The sequence below is a fragment of the Pseudochaenichthys georgianus genome, chromosome 1 (assembly GCF_902827115.2).
Source record: "Pseudochaenichthys georgianus chromosome 1, fPseGeo1.2, whole genome shotgun sequence".
NCBI lineage: Eukaryota > Metazoa > Chordata > Actinopteri > Perciformes > Channichthyidae > Pseudochaenichthys > Pseudochaenichthys georgianus.
This window is the reverse complement of record NC_047503.1, coordinates 30,353,149-30,365,541: the sequence shown is the minus strand read 5'-3', so window position 1 is coordinate 30,365,541 and position 12,393 is coordinate 30,353,149. Positions and strand designations below refer to the sequence as shown.

The 12,393-nt window shown below is 44.8% G+C and overlaps 1 protein-coding gene across 4 annotated transcripts in view; it reads left to right on the top strand.

The window, feature by feature from the left end:
* The window catches only part of septin9b (septin 9b), an 89,031-nt gene that overhangs the window by 40,891 nt on the left and 35,747 nt on the right, over window positions 1-12,393 (top strand). The window lies entirely within an intron of this gene.

The following is a 12,393-nucleotide window of genomic DNA, read 5'->3' as shown; positions in this document are numbered from 1 at the left end:
GAGGTATAATGTGGTGCGTAAAGCTGGGGTATGAGAAGGAATAAACTCGGAGTGAAGTATTTTAATGTCAACATGTGAAGTAGCTAAAGATATACTGTATACACAGAATAATGAATCTGTACTGTTAATGTTAATGTCAGTGTACAGATTCAGTGAGAGGGGGAAGGTTGAGTTGTGGAGGCCACTTTAGGGTGTTGAGATAAACCGTCAGTCATCACACACATGCTGTCTCCATTTGCAAACCAGGGCAGCAGAGCAGTCACAGCATAAAACACAACAGGAAGTCTCCAACAGACCCAGCTATCTTCCCTGTATACATCCAGGCCAGATGTTCTTCTTCTTTCCCCTGTCCCTCTTCCAACCACCACCCCCCTCCTCCTTCCTCTTTATTTTTCTTTGCCTCCTCTTTCCCTTACTCCCTCCCTTTCTTCTTATTTTCTGCCCTTCCTTCAGTCCCCCCTCCTCTCGGGGAGGATGTGTCATTGAGTCACTCGGTCAGCTGAGTCATGGAGGTGACTATTTTAATCAGCTCCATATGTGCTCTGCCCTGATTTGGTAGCCTTCAGCAATCAGCCCTGACCTCCTGGCCAATCACAGAGCTCGCCAACGGGCCTCACTGCATGCCAGTCATCACATATTCTTCAATTACCTCACAGCACACATGATTTGATGAGTGTGGTCATCCAAAATGGCCACTGTGCTTCAAGAGAAAAATTATGGAACACAACTTCAATCTTATATATGTATGAGTTGTGCAGAGCAGAATTAAACTATTGGCTTTACTAGAATCAACATTTTATATACATTTTAGTTAACGTAAAATTAGTACAGAATGTCTAATCCCAGAATATTATGTAGATTCACTGGATTACATTTATTATTGCATTAATTGTACATGACTTTAATGTTGCCGTTTGTAAACATTGAGCTACTTATTTTTCTGAATATGTAAAGTAACTGAAGTTATGAACAGGAGTAAAGCAAATACATTATGTTTCCTACATGCATTCTAGAAGCATAACATGGACATTCTAATTGGACTTAACTACAGTTATTGAGTAAATACTTATTTCCATTTCCCCACTATATAATGTAAACAGGGAGCTGTACGGTACACTTGATACTTATTTTGAAATGAGTCTTGATAAAAAAGCATGCACAAACACACACAGTGCGTGTCCGCTGCCAACACACTTAATCACCAAGCCTGGAGTGGATTCAAATTGAATTAATTTGCGATGGATGTTTTGCTCAAAGCTGCTTTTGATGCTCTCAGGAAAACTAATAAAATCTCTTTGGGACACAGAGCAGACCTCTCTTTTAATGTTTGGTTCCCACAGGAGGAAATGGTAACTTCAGTCACTGGTGGGTCATATATTGCACTGACAACATTGTTTATTGTTAAGTGAGAGCTTCAGTTGAAAATGTTTACTTTACTGCACAGAGATATACATCGGGAATGTGTCAGATTTTTTACCCAGAACCCCCAAAAGACTGTTCATCCGGCTTCTAGGACAGTACAACGTATACTTAATGTCCTGTTTGACTGGAGATGGCAGATTTATGATCTGAAAAAAAACAGTGAAAGACCTTTGCTTGATGTTGATGTTTTTTTCCATAGCTCTACTAACTGATAACATATTGAAAAACTGGAAAAGACATCAAAATTGAACCAAGGCCCATCAAAATGTTTAAACCCAAAGCCAATGGGTTGTTGATTGCATTTGCTGTTCATACACTGTCTACAAGATAAATTAAAGTTTTTATTAGAAACTGACATAATGTTAATCTCGACCAATAATGAGTTGTCTAAAAAGTGTTTAAAATAAAAGTTCTACAGGGTTAAATCAAGTCAGCTTAATGGTTGTTTAATAGAACATGACATGTCTAGGACTTGTATATGGAAACAATATTGAACATTTTCCAAATGATCACCTGAAATAAACACTTAGACAAATGCATTCATGGTTTTGTGCATTTCAAAACTAAACCACAGCCAAGTGTGAGATTCAGTTTCAGCTTCAGCAGGAAGGAAGTGTTTTCTGCTGATTGTTATGAACATCTCTCTGAGACCTACTGTCTTTCTGCTGATTGAAAACTGTGAGCCAAAGCAAGAAAAGCAACACATTACATTCTCTCTCCTTCCAGTGAGTCAAGATCAGATCCATGTTACCAGTGTCTTTCCTTAATCATTAAACTATTTTTAGACAACATTTTCTAACATGTGGACTACATTAGTGTTTTGCAGTTAGCGAGTTGGCATTGATAAAGACAACTCTGTGTTGTGGGGTGCACTTTGACACAGAAACAATCCATATTTCCAGAGAATATTTGGGGTTTTGCAAACACTTTCATCTACTCTGGAGCCAATATTTACTTCATTGCAAGTTGATTCTCTCAACTTGTTGTACATTTGATATTCCTGTGAGCTGACTCAGCTGAGTGGTAGCAGATCACCAACAAAGTAAAATAGAGAAAGCCCAACAGAGAGCATTTCAAACTTTTGATGAGATGTATCTGTTTGGCTTGTAGACAGGAACTCTTCTCTGCCTTTAAACATGTTTTTCTTTTGGTTTCTAAAATTGGAGATGTTCTGTTTTAGTCATACTTTAGTCATAAGTCAACCACAGTTATGAAGGATGATTTTTTAGTCGAGTTGTCAGAGAGAGAGTGCCCTGAAGGATGAAGGAGGGGGATGGCAAAGTACTTTTAATACACACAGTCCCAGAGAAAAACCAGCATAGACCAGCTTAAAATGGTTCTATGCTAGTTTTAGCTGGTGTTAGGCTGGTTTAATTGGTTTACCAGGCTGGTCTTGCTGGTTCGAGACCAGCCAGCTAAACCAGCATAGCCCAGCATCATCATGCATGTCATGCTGGGCTATGCTGGTTTAGCTGGTAGTTAAACTGGTCTATGCTGGTGACGCTGGTATTTATGCTGGTCTACCAGCAGTCTTGCTGGCGGAACTGAAACAAACACAGACAGAGAGGGCGGGACACGGCAGTGGTTGAAACAAAGCGGTATAAAACATGGTTTTGACTGGCACTAACGGTCGGGGACTCGGGGAGTGAAGAGGCTTGTTTGAGACGAGCTGCGGCTCGTCTCGAAAGTAGACGAGAATAGCCGATCGCAGCCGGGGGAGGTCTCAAAAAGCTCGCCTGAAGTCGGACAGCTCGGAGTCGGCTTCGTCTTCTTCTTCTTCTCTCGGTTTTTTGGCGGATTGCAAACAACTTTAAGGTGCATACCGCCACCTCTGGAGTCGGCTTGACTCGGTTTGCATTTCGAAAAATGAAACATTATCAAATGAGGACATCACCAAAGTGTGCGAGTCTGTCAGGGGATTTGAATCATTTCATCTGTTCTCTGCATGTCGTCGCATATGTACACACTGCTCTGGTATTAATACAAATATAATTGTAAAATGTAAGTCTCCCGCTCTTGTCATCGTTCAGGCTTTGCATTTTAACTCCTGTGCAGAGTTCCCGTTAGAATAATTATTTGCCGGTCAAAATGTCCATTATCGTTTAAATCTTCCGGACAAAATTATAAAAGTGCTGGTCAAAGGTCTTCTTTGTTATCTATTGAGCTTTAAAAAAAATTGATATGATTCGATATTAAACAAACTAATTATAGTAGATTAATTAACTATTCAAACGTGTACAGTAATTTACAATAACACGGGAATAATAAACGGAGCTCTCTCCCCCTCTCCTGACAGCCCGCCAGTATCATGCAGCTCGCGGATCCAGTAATGAGTGACCCGACAGTAAAACTAAACATATCTATAACTAGTTTAGGTAGTTTGAGAGCAGTGTTTCCGCCAGACCAGGGCTGAGAGGGCGTCCACCCCGAGAAGGGGGGGGTGCTTGAATTTCGACTTGAGCCGTCCCTTATAGATACTGTCTTTTTACGTTAGTGAGCCGGATCATTTGGCTCGGCTCTCTTAAAGCGCCGGCTGTTTCGCCTCCCAAACGGCTCTTCATGTTACCACAGTTTACCATGGAGCCTCAGTTTCGCCGCTGCGAGGCTCTGGTGCTCGCAGCTCACGCGCGTGCTCCACGAGCATCGCTCATCGCGTCCAAATCGCGCACGTTCCGTGTTGTTAATATTTTTGGACGCCCTCGGCTCGAGTTCAGGGCGTCCCGAGCTGAATAAGGGCGTCAAATGACAGCAAGACGCCCCCCTGGCGGAAACGCTGTTTGAGAGGTAATTAAGATAGCTACGTGTGATATTCTAACCTGAAGTGTGTGTTTTGTTCCGCTCACCGCTGCAGGTGATCATGCAGAGCTGCGTGTCGACTCGTCAGCAGCAGCTGATCTCTCTCTCTCGTCAGATTAGACTTCACTTGCGTTTATGTCCATATCGATCAGATCTAGCTAGTTCTTCTAGCTAATGATATGACTACCTGCTTATTAAAAGACACCTAAACAATAAGCGTCGCTATGCAACCGGGTTAGGCCACAAAAGGCGCCTTTCCACCATGGCGCGGTTTAAGCGTGTCGTGCCGGGCCCGTTTTCGGTTGTGTTTCCACTAGGCATAGTTCCGGCCCGGGGCTACTTTTTCACCTTTTTTCTGGCCCGACAAAATCATGGTTCTATCGGAACAACAACCGGGCTGAATATGCTAAACTAGTGAGAGAATCGCTGGCAAGGGGGCTACAACTACAACAAGATGAACATATTTGACCGTGATTTAATTGTAATACACATTTCAAAATGATGCCGAAGTAACAACATACTGATACCGGTTAGTAAAAACCATGAATTAATGCTTTGACAAGTCTGCAGACAGACGGCAGGCGAAAAACCTTTTTAAATGCGTGTTGTCTAAGTGGAGATCGGCTAAGCTAACACACTATATGCTCCGACGTCCACACTCACAACAACGGCCTATACAGACATAAATAAACCAGCGACTGTTTTCGCCATGACACAGACAGTCTGTGGTTTGTACTAGTGTTGTCACGATACCAACATTTTGGTTTCGATACCGATACCAAGTCAAGAAATGCGATTCCGATTATGTTTCTATACTTTTCTTAAAAAAAGGGAAACAGTCTTAAATGTAATTATTGTGCTTTATTTCACACCAGAACCATAACCATAACACAAACTTTTAAACAATGAGAACAATAAACAAAATAAATGACAATAATTCATATTAAATCAAATTAAGCATCATCTCAAACAACTTTTTTGTTTTATAAAATATAATTTTATTAACATGTAATAGTACAGTAATATAAATAATTATTGACAAAATGTATATTGCAGATGTTAGCCACATTGGTAAGTTAGCTAAAAAGATAGCCATATTTGACAGTTATCATTGCCATTAATTGCCTCGTCAAACTACGAAAACGTTCGTTTGTCACAAAATAAATTACACTTGTTTGACTTAGATTTCAGGGCATGGGCTTAAGCATGATGTAATTATGTTATCTATCACATTCGCTAACCTGTCTGTCTTTAAATCATTTAAACAGCTCTGGATGCCGGTCGGCGGGTGCTTAGCCAAGTTTGATGTGTTGGCTCCCTTGGTTTGCAGGGATCTAAAACATTTCTCACAGACAGGCCTCGTGGTGTCCGTAGGCTTGCCCTCACTGTCAGAGATATGGCTCAAATACTTCCAAATTTTGCTTCTGGCGTCTTTTTTGTTAACAAGCCGAGGCGCAGCGGCAGTTGCACTCCCACTTGCAGCCATGCTTCTCGTTTTCTCACATGCTCTGGCAGCTAGCGCGTGGCCGAGTGCACGAGAGAGGGGAGGCACTTAGAACGTGCTTGAGAGGGGCGGGACTGCAGGCACGGCTGCAGTGCAGGGAGTGGAAGCAAAGCGCTGAATACACACGGCTCTTATTAAAACGGCGCTTTCTCACCGGAGTACTTTTCCCCGTCATTCTTAAAGTACCTATACTAATGAAATGGAGGAATCGTACCGTTTTTAACGGCAGCATATCGCGGTACCTTTCAAGTATCGGTAGAGATGTCCCGATCCGATCACGTGATCGGGGATCGGAGCCGATCACGTGATTTTCAAAAAATCGGGGATCGGGATTTTTTTTTTATACATTTTTTTTTTATTATTTAATGTTACAAAACAAAAATGACCATGTTCACGTCTTAAAGTCATCCTGAGGACTTAGTTTTGGTTTAAAATTACACAACATCATGTATGTGTTGCTTTCTTTGGGCTTGTTTTCATAGACCTGGTTGCTTATTTCTCTGAAATCTGGCAACAGAGTGGGCGCAGTGTCTAATAGTAGCAGTAAGCTAACGAGAGGCTACGGTCAGCTGGTGACTCGGGAGTCGGGACAGAGAAAATGTCAGGAGTTTGGAAGTATTATAAAATTGAAAGCGAAGGCAGTGTAACAGCCAGATGCAATGTTTGCAAGGCAGAGGTTCCGCGTGGTGGAAAGAACAGAGCTACGTTCAACACGACCAATCTAATACGCCACCTGAGAAACAAACACCAACAACAACACGACGAGTACACAGCGGCCACTCAGGTAACGGCACTGAAACAACCGACACTTTCAGAGACTTTAAAAAGGAAAGAGAAACTGCCCCAGAACAGTGAAAAGGCCAACACAATAACAGCCAAGATAGCTGAATTCATCGCGTTGGATGACCAGCCGTTATCTGTTACCTTTTTTTTCTCTTAATGCATTGCATAAAGATCGGATCGGGAAAAATCGGTATCGGCAGATTGTCAAAATCAAATGATCGGAATCAGATCGGGAGCAAAAAAAGGTGATCGGGACATCCCTAAGTATCGGTACACCGTGCAACACTAGTTTGTTTGAAACTTTTGTCTAGTTTCTGAACAAATATGAGGAGATTTGAGCTTGAGGGCTAACAGCTAACGGCTGATGTTGTTTTTCTGAAGATGACGTCACGGCTCCGCCTACACTGCATTACTATAGATACTACCCCAGTTCCTAAACTGTAATGGAAGCGCAGTGTTAAAGTGAGCCGGGCCTAACAAAACTGTACTAAGTCGAGCGAGGCCTGCGATGGAAATGCGCCAAAAGTATAGCGCAGCATTATGCATTTGTTTACATGCCCACCGGAACCCCGAGGCATTACCAACAGATCAACGCACAATCAACCCATACAGGACATCTCTTTCTCCACATTAAGTGTTAGACATTAGAATTGACTATTCTTGTCTGTCACATACTCTTTTGTCTGTCACATACTATTCTTGTCTATCACATAAGTGGCGCAACTGATGCGGTATTGTGCTAAGGGGAAATTACATTTTGACCGGAGAGATTTAGATTTCCCAGTCTTCAGCATATTTTACCGGTCATAGTCCGGTAATTAACGGGAACTCTGCTCCTATGACTGGTTGCGGAATTGAAGGGAACGACTTCCTGGCCTTCCTGACATCCAGGAAAAAGGTGAGATTCTAATCCATTTCAATGCCAGAAGCAAGTTATTCTTTTTAACTTTTTTAATATGATTTTTTTGGGGAATTTCTGTTTTATTGGACAGTAGAGATCTACTGGAAACAGTGGAGATGATATGCAGCAAAAGGCCCAGACGGATGGTTGCTGCTCCGTGTGGAACGTGTTCTATCAGGTAAAGCACTTTGGTATCCAGTTATTTATGGTATTGAGTTTGAATTTAGCCTTTGGAATGTCATTTCCAACAGTGCATTGTAAAGACTGAAAAAACAGGCTCAGGTTAAAGCTTGACATTATTTGGTCTTTTACTTAAGAAGATGTTTGTCCTCCTGAGTTGTCTTATTTCCTTATCTTTCTTTCAGGTGTAACATCTACCAATGGTTGTACATGACATAGACCGCCTCCACCTCTTTGCTGTCCTACTAGTCAACCCTTCTGATCAGAGCCTTTCCTAAATAGTGGTAAGTTGTTTTACAGTTCAGTGTACGTTCATTTAGCAACTTGCTTTACTGCTGTTGAATAAACCCTATATTGCTACTGATTTTATTAAAACTATGATTTGCAATCTGCTCATTGATGTCATCAAGAGCCATTGAGTTTACCTTTTGTAGTCGACCTCATAGAATGTTTATAATTTCTTTGTCTTTTAATATTCCTATAATAATTTTCTTTTTTATTATTGATATTGTTTTGTTCTTTATTTTTCTTGTGAGAATCACTTTGCAATTGTGCTATATAAATAGTTATACTAATATTATTGTTGTTACCATCATTACTATTATTAATAATGTTTTCTTTGTTTTCTTTATTCATCACTGCAGAAAGGATCATGCCAGCCCACATCAAACACCTGATCAAGAACTTGTGAATCTTCAGGCAGAAAAGATGAAAACACTAGGGATCGACCGATATGGCTTTTTCAAGGCCGATACCGATTATTAGTAATCAAGGAGACCAATAACCGATATTTGGAACCGATATACATTTGCAGTAAAATCAGAAAATCTTGGTGTCAAAATGTAGAATAACACAAACTCCAACACAACTCAACACAACTTCTTTGAAATGCATTTAAGCATATATTATGTTTAATGAACTTTTAAACATCTTACAACTGGTTTTCCTCTCTGTGCCCTTTTCTTTAGTGCAGCCATCTGCAATGAGTTAGAGAGAGACAAGAAGTGGGGCTGCAGGCTGACATGCTTAACTAACAATAATGCTTAATTTATTATATCAAACCAATGCCTGTCTATCTAGCATAAAAACCCAATAAGCTGCTAGCAACTGCAAAACACTAGTGCTAGCTAATGTTTTGCAAACTATTAAAAGTGAGGCTATTACAGTAGACCTAACGTCTAATATTTTGCTAAACATTTGCTAGATACATGTTGGCTAGCTAATGAGCTTCACTTATCAACCTGAAAAACTGCGAGGCTCCACTCGCAGCCTCCCCCCCTCCGCACCACAGTTACTCCGCTGCGAGATGCTTCACGCACCCCCAACTCTGACTGACTCCCTGTGTAACTGGGAAACTGATAGAATTGGATCATAAAATCGTGGTGTTTTTGCAACTTCAGCATAGGGGATTGGGATGTTTATTGAATTTCGGTTTAACACATATATGGCTCTGCCGCTCAGCGCTGCTGCTTGCGGTGTCTGTGTCTGCGTTCTTTCGCACCTGCCTGTAATCTGAGAAGGTCCCGCCTCTCTGGTTGGCTCCCGCCCGGAAGATCTTCAGTGTTGATTGACACTTCAGTAATAGCCTATCAGATAGCGCTATGGGCGGGACATAGAGTGGTGACTGCAGCCAGAGAAACTATAGGTTACTTACGTAACCCCAGTACTCAGAGTAACATGAAGTGAGATGTCTCACTATGGGATGCGCCTCATCGCGGAGCAAACAGAAGCATCAATCTCATTACGCCAATCCTGATTGGCTGGGGATCTTGACGTCAGCGTCAGGGGAAATCACCCTCTATAAGTAGCTTGCGCCACAACGCATGCGACATTCAAAATAAGCACCTCTTCTCGCTTCACCATAGCAAGGAGGGCCGTCTGGTGAGACATCTCACTTCATGTTACTCTGACACTGGGGTTACGTAAGTAACCTATAGTTCTCATTCATAACACTCCGTTCGATGTCTCACTATGGGAAATTGTAGCTCCCGTATTGCCAGACGAACTTATCTCGAAAATCACCGATCAACCAGAATTTAACAGGTAGAGTCCCGACTCAACAAGGTGCCCAGCACTGCTCGGGCCACGCTTGGAGCGTGATGTCTAGCCTGTAAAAGCGGACAAAAGTGAGCGGCAAGGACCAGCTCGCCGCTGCACAGATGTCTTGGATGGAAACACCCTTGAACAAAGCCCAGGATCTAGCCAGGCCCCGAGTCGAGTGAGCCCGCAGACCTGAAGGTGCTTGCAAATTCTGACTCGTATAGGCCAAAGCAATTGCCTCCACAATCCAGTGGGAGAGCCGTTGCTTAGTAACGGGCTTGCCCTTGTGAGGGTTAGCCCAGGACACGAAGAGTTGGTCATTAAGACGAAGCTCCTTTGATCTGTCCATATATAAAGCCCGGACTGGACACAACAGATCCTGCTGCTGCTCCCCGGAGGAAACCAGCGGCGGAGGAAATACCTCAATGTCAATTGGGGTACACGAACCAACCACCTTTGGTGTAAAGGCAGGGTTGGGCTTCAACAACACTCTCGTTTGCCCTGGGGAGAACTGAGTGCATGAAGGATGTACAGACAGTTCATGAATATCGCTGACCCGCTTGGCGGATGCCAGGGCCAGTAACAGCACTGTCTTGAGTGACAGATGTTTCATGTCAGCTCCTTCCAGGGGTTCAAATGGGGTCATTCTGAGCCCATTTAAAACCACTGCCAGGTCCCATAAGGGCACCAGCGACCTGGAGACAGGGAGGAGCCTGCGAGCTCCCTTCATAAAACGGCAGACCAGAGGATGTTGGCTAGTCGTCTTACCCTCAAAGCCCACATGGCATGCAGCAATAGCAGCCAGGTACACCTTGATCGTGGAGAAAGCTCTGTGTTTATCGATCAAGTCACCCCGACAGGACATTGAAAAGAGATGTGTCCTTCTTGAAGGCACCACTCCTCAAACACCCTCCACTTACAGTCGTAAAGAGACCTGGTGGAGGAAGCTCTCGCACTCTGAATAGTGTTTATCACCTTCTGAGGGAGTCCCACTGTATTCAGATTGTACCACTCACGGGTCAGGCCCATAGTGCCCCGCACTCTGGGCGTGGGTGAAGGATCGCCCCCCCCCTGCCTGAGACAATCTGTCCCTGCGTGGTGGGGGCTGCTATGGCTGCCCGCACAACAGCTGATATATCTCCGCCAGCCCGTACGTTGCGGGCTAGGGCGGAAACATCAGAGTAAGTGTGTGGCGTTGCTCCTTCACTCTGGCCAGAGTTGGGGGTAACAGAGCCAGGGGTGGGAACGCGTACAGAGGACGTGGAGGTCAATCGTGTACGAGTGCGTCCCCGCCTAACAGTGCGTTTAAATCGTGCATTAAAGAGAACAGAGCCATTGAGCATTTTTTCTTTATGCGAACAGATTTAACGCGGCTCCGCCGTAATGCACCCACAGCGGACTCACGATCCTTGGATGTGGAGTCCAGTCTGCATAGAGTGGTGCACCTCTGGACAGTAGTTCTGTCCCGAGGTGCATCACTCCCGGTACCTGTGTCGCTCTCAGAGAGAGGAGACGTCTGCCGCTCCAAGGGATCAGTTTGTGTGCCTGAAGCCTGGATGCGTTAGCGGAAAATGTTTTATGACAGAGGAATCAATCAACGTGTGACATGTGTTTGTGCAGACTTGAGGATGGTGTTTAGGCATCTCTCGAGGCGGCGGGAACACATTCACGGAGGGAAGAAGGAGGGGCTGTCACGCCGCTCGCTTCTTCTTCCTCAACTGCTGGCCGAAATTCTGGGTTGGCTGAGCCTGAGCTGCAGCCGGAACCGGAGAATTTCTAGGCCAGCTTGCCCTTGTCTCCAGCCTGGGCTGGGGACTCGGGGTGGGCTGCTGCCTCTGCATCTTCGGTGCTTTAAACCGAGCAGAGTTCGAGGCAGCCTGGGCAGAGGACTGCTGCTGCTAAAGCAGCGGCTGGACCCTTCGAGGGAGGCAGAGGTGGAGAGCGTAGCCGAAGATTCCCTCGGGAACGGTGGGCATATCCAGCACATCCTCCTTTTCCCGGTCTGGGAGAGTGGTGAGGTTGAGCCATCTCGCTCTTTCCTGCACCACCATGATCCCCATTACCTTGCCCGTGACCTGGACGGCGCAGCGTTGGACACGGAGACAAATGTCCATGACCGCTGCCATCTCATCCAGAGTGGCTGCCCCCGGGTTACCCGACAGGTCCTCGCAGAGCTCCACTTGGTAGGCGGTTAGCAGCGAGGACACATGCAGGGCCCTGGCGGACAACGCTGCAGCTTTGTAGGACTTGTCAGTCATTGCTGACTGACTTTGCTGGCAGCGTGGGGTTCCTGCTTGGTGACGGGCCCACCTTTGGTAGAAGGTGAGCCGCTACCAGCGGTTCCATGGGCGGCATGCGGAGCAGGCCGAGCTTCTCCATTCCGTCGCAGTCTAGGGAGGAGGCACCCTGGATTGCGACCTTGTTGCTGAAGGGCCGGTCTCTCCACGAGACCGAGACTTCATCCAACATTTCCGGGAAGACCGGGAGGAGTTGCCTCTTTTTGCCCGCTGCTTGGGGAAGGTGTTTCCCCTCGTAGCGGGAGATTGATGCTTCTGTTTGCTCCGCGATGAGGCGCATCCCATAGTGAGTTTTATCGGCAATTTGATAAAAAAAAGCCGATACCGATAATCGGTCAAATGCGGAATATCGGCCCCGATAATCGGCCACCTGTTCAAAGTTCCAGTTCCCTGTACATGGAACCATGCCTGTACTCTGTTCCACATGTCTTCAGTCAGTTCTGGACCCAATGACTCGGACACTAGTTCTA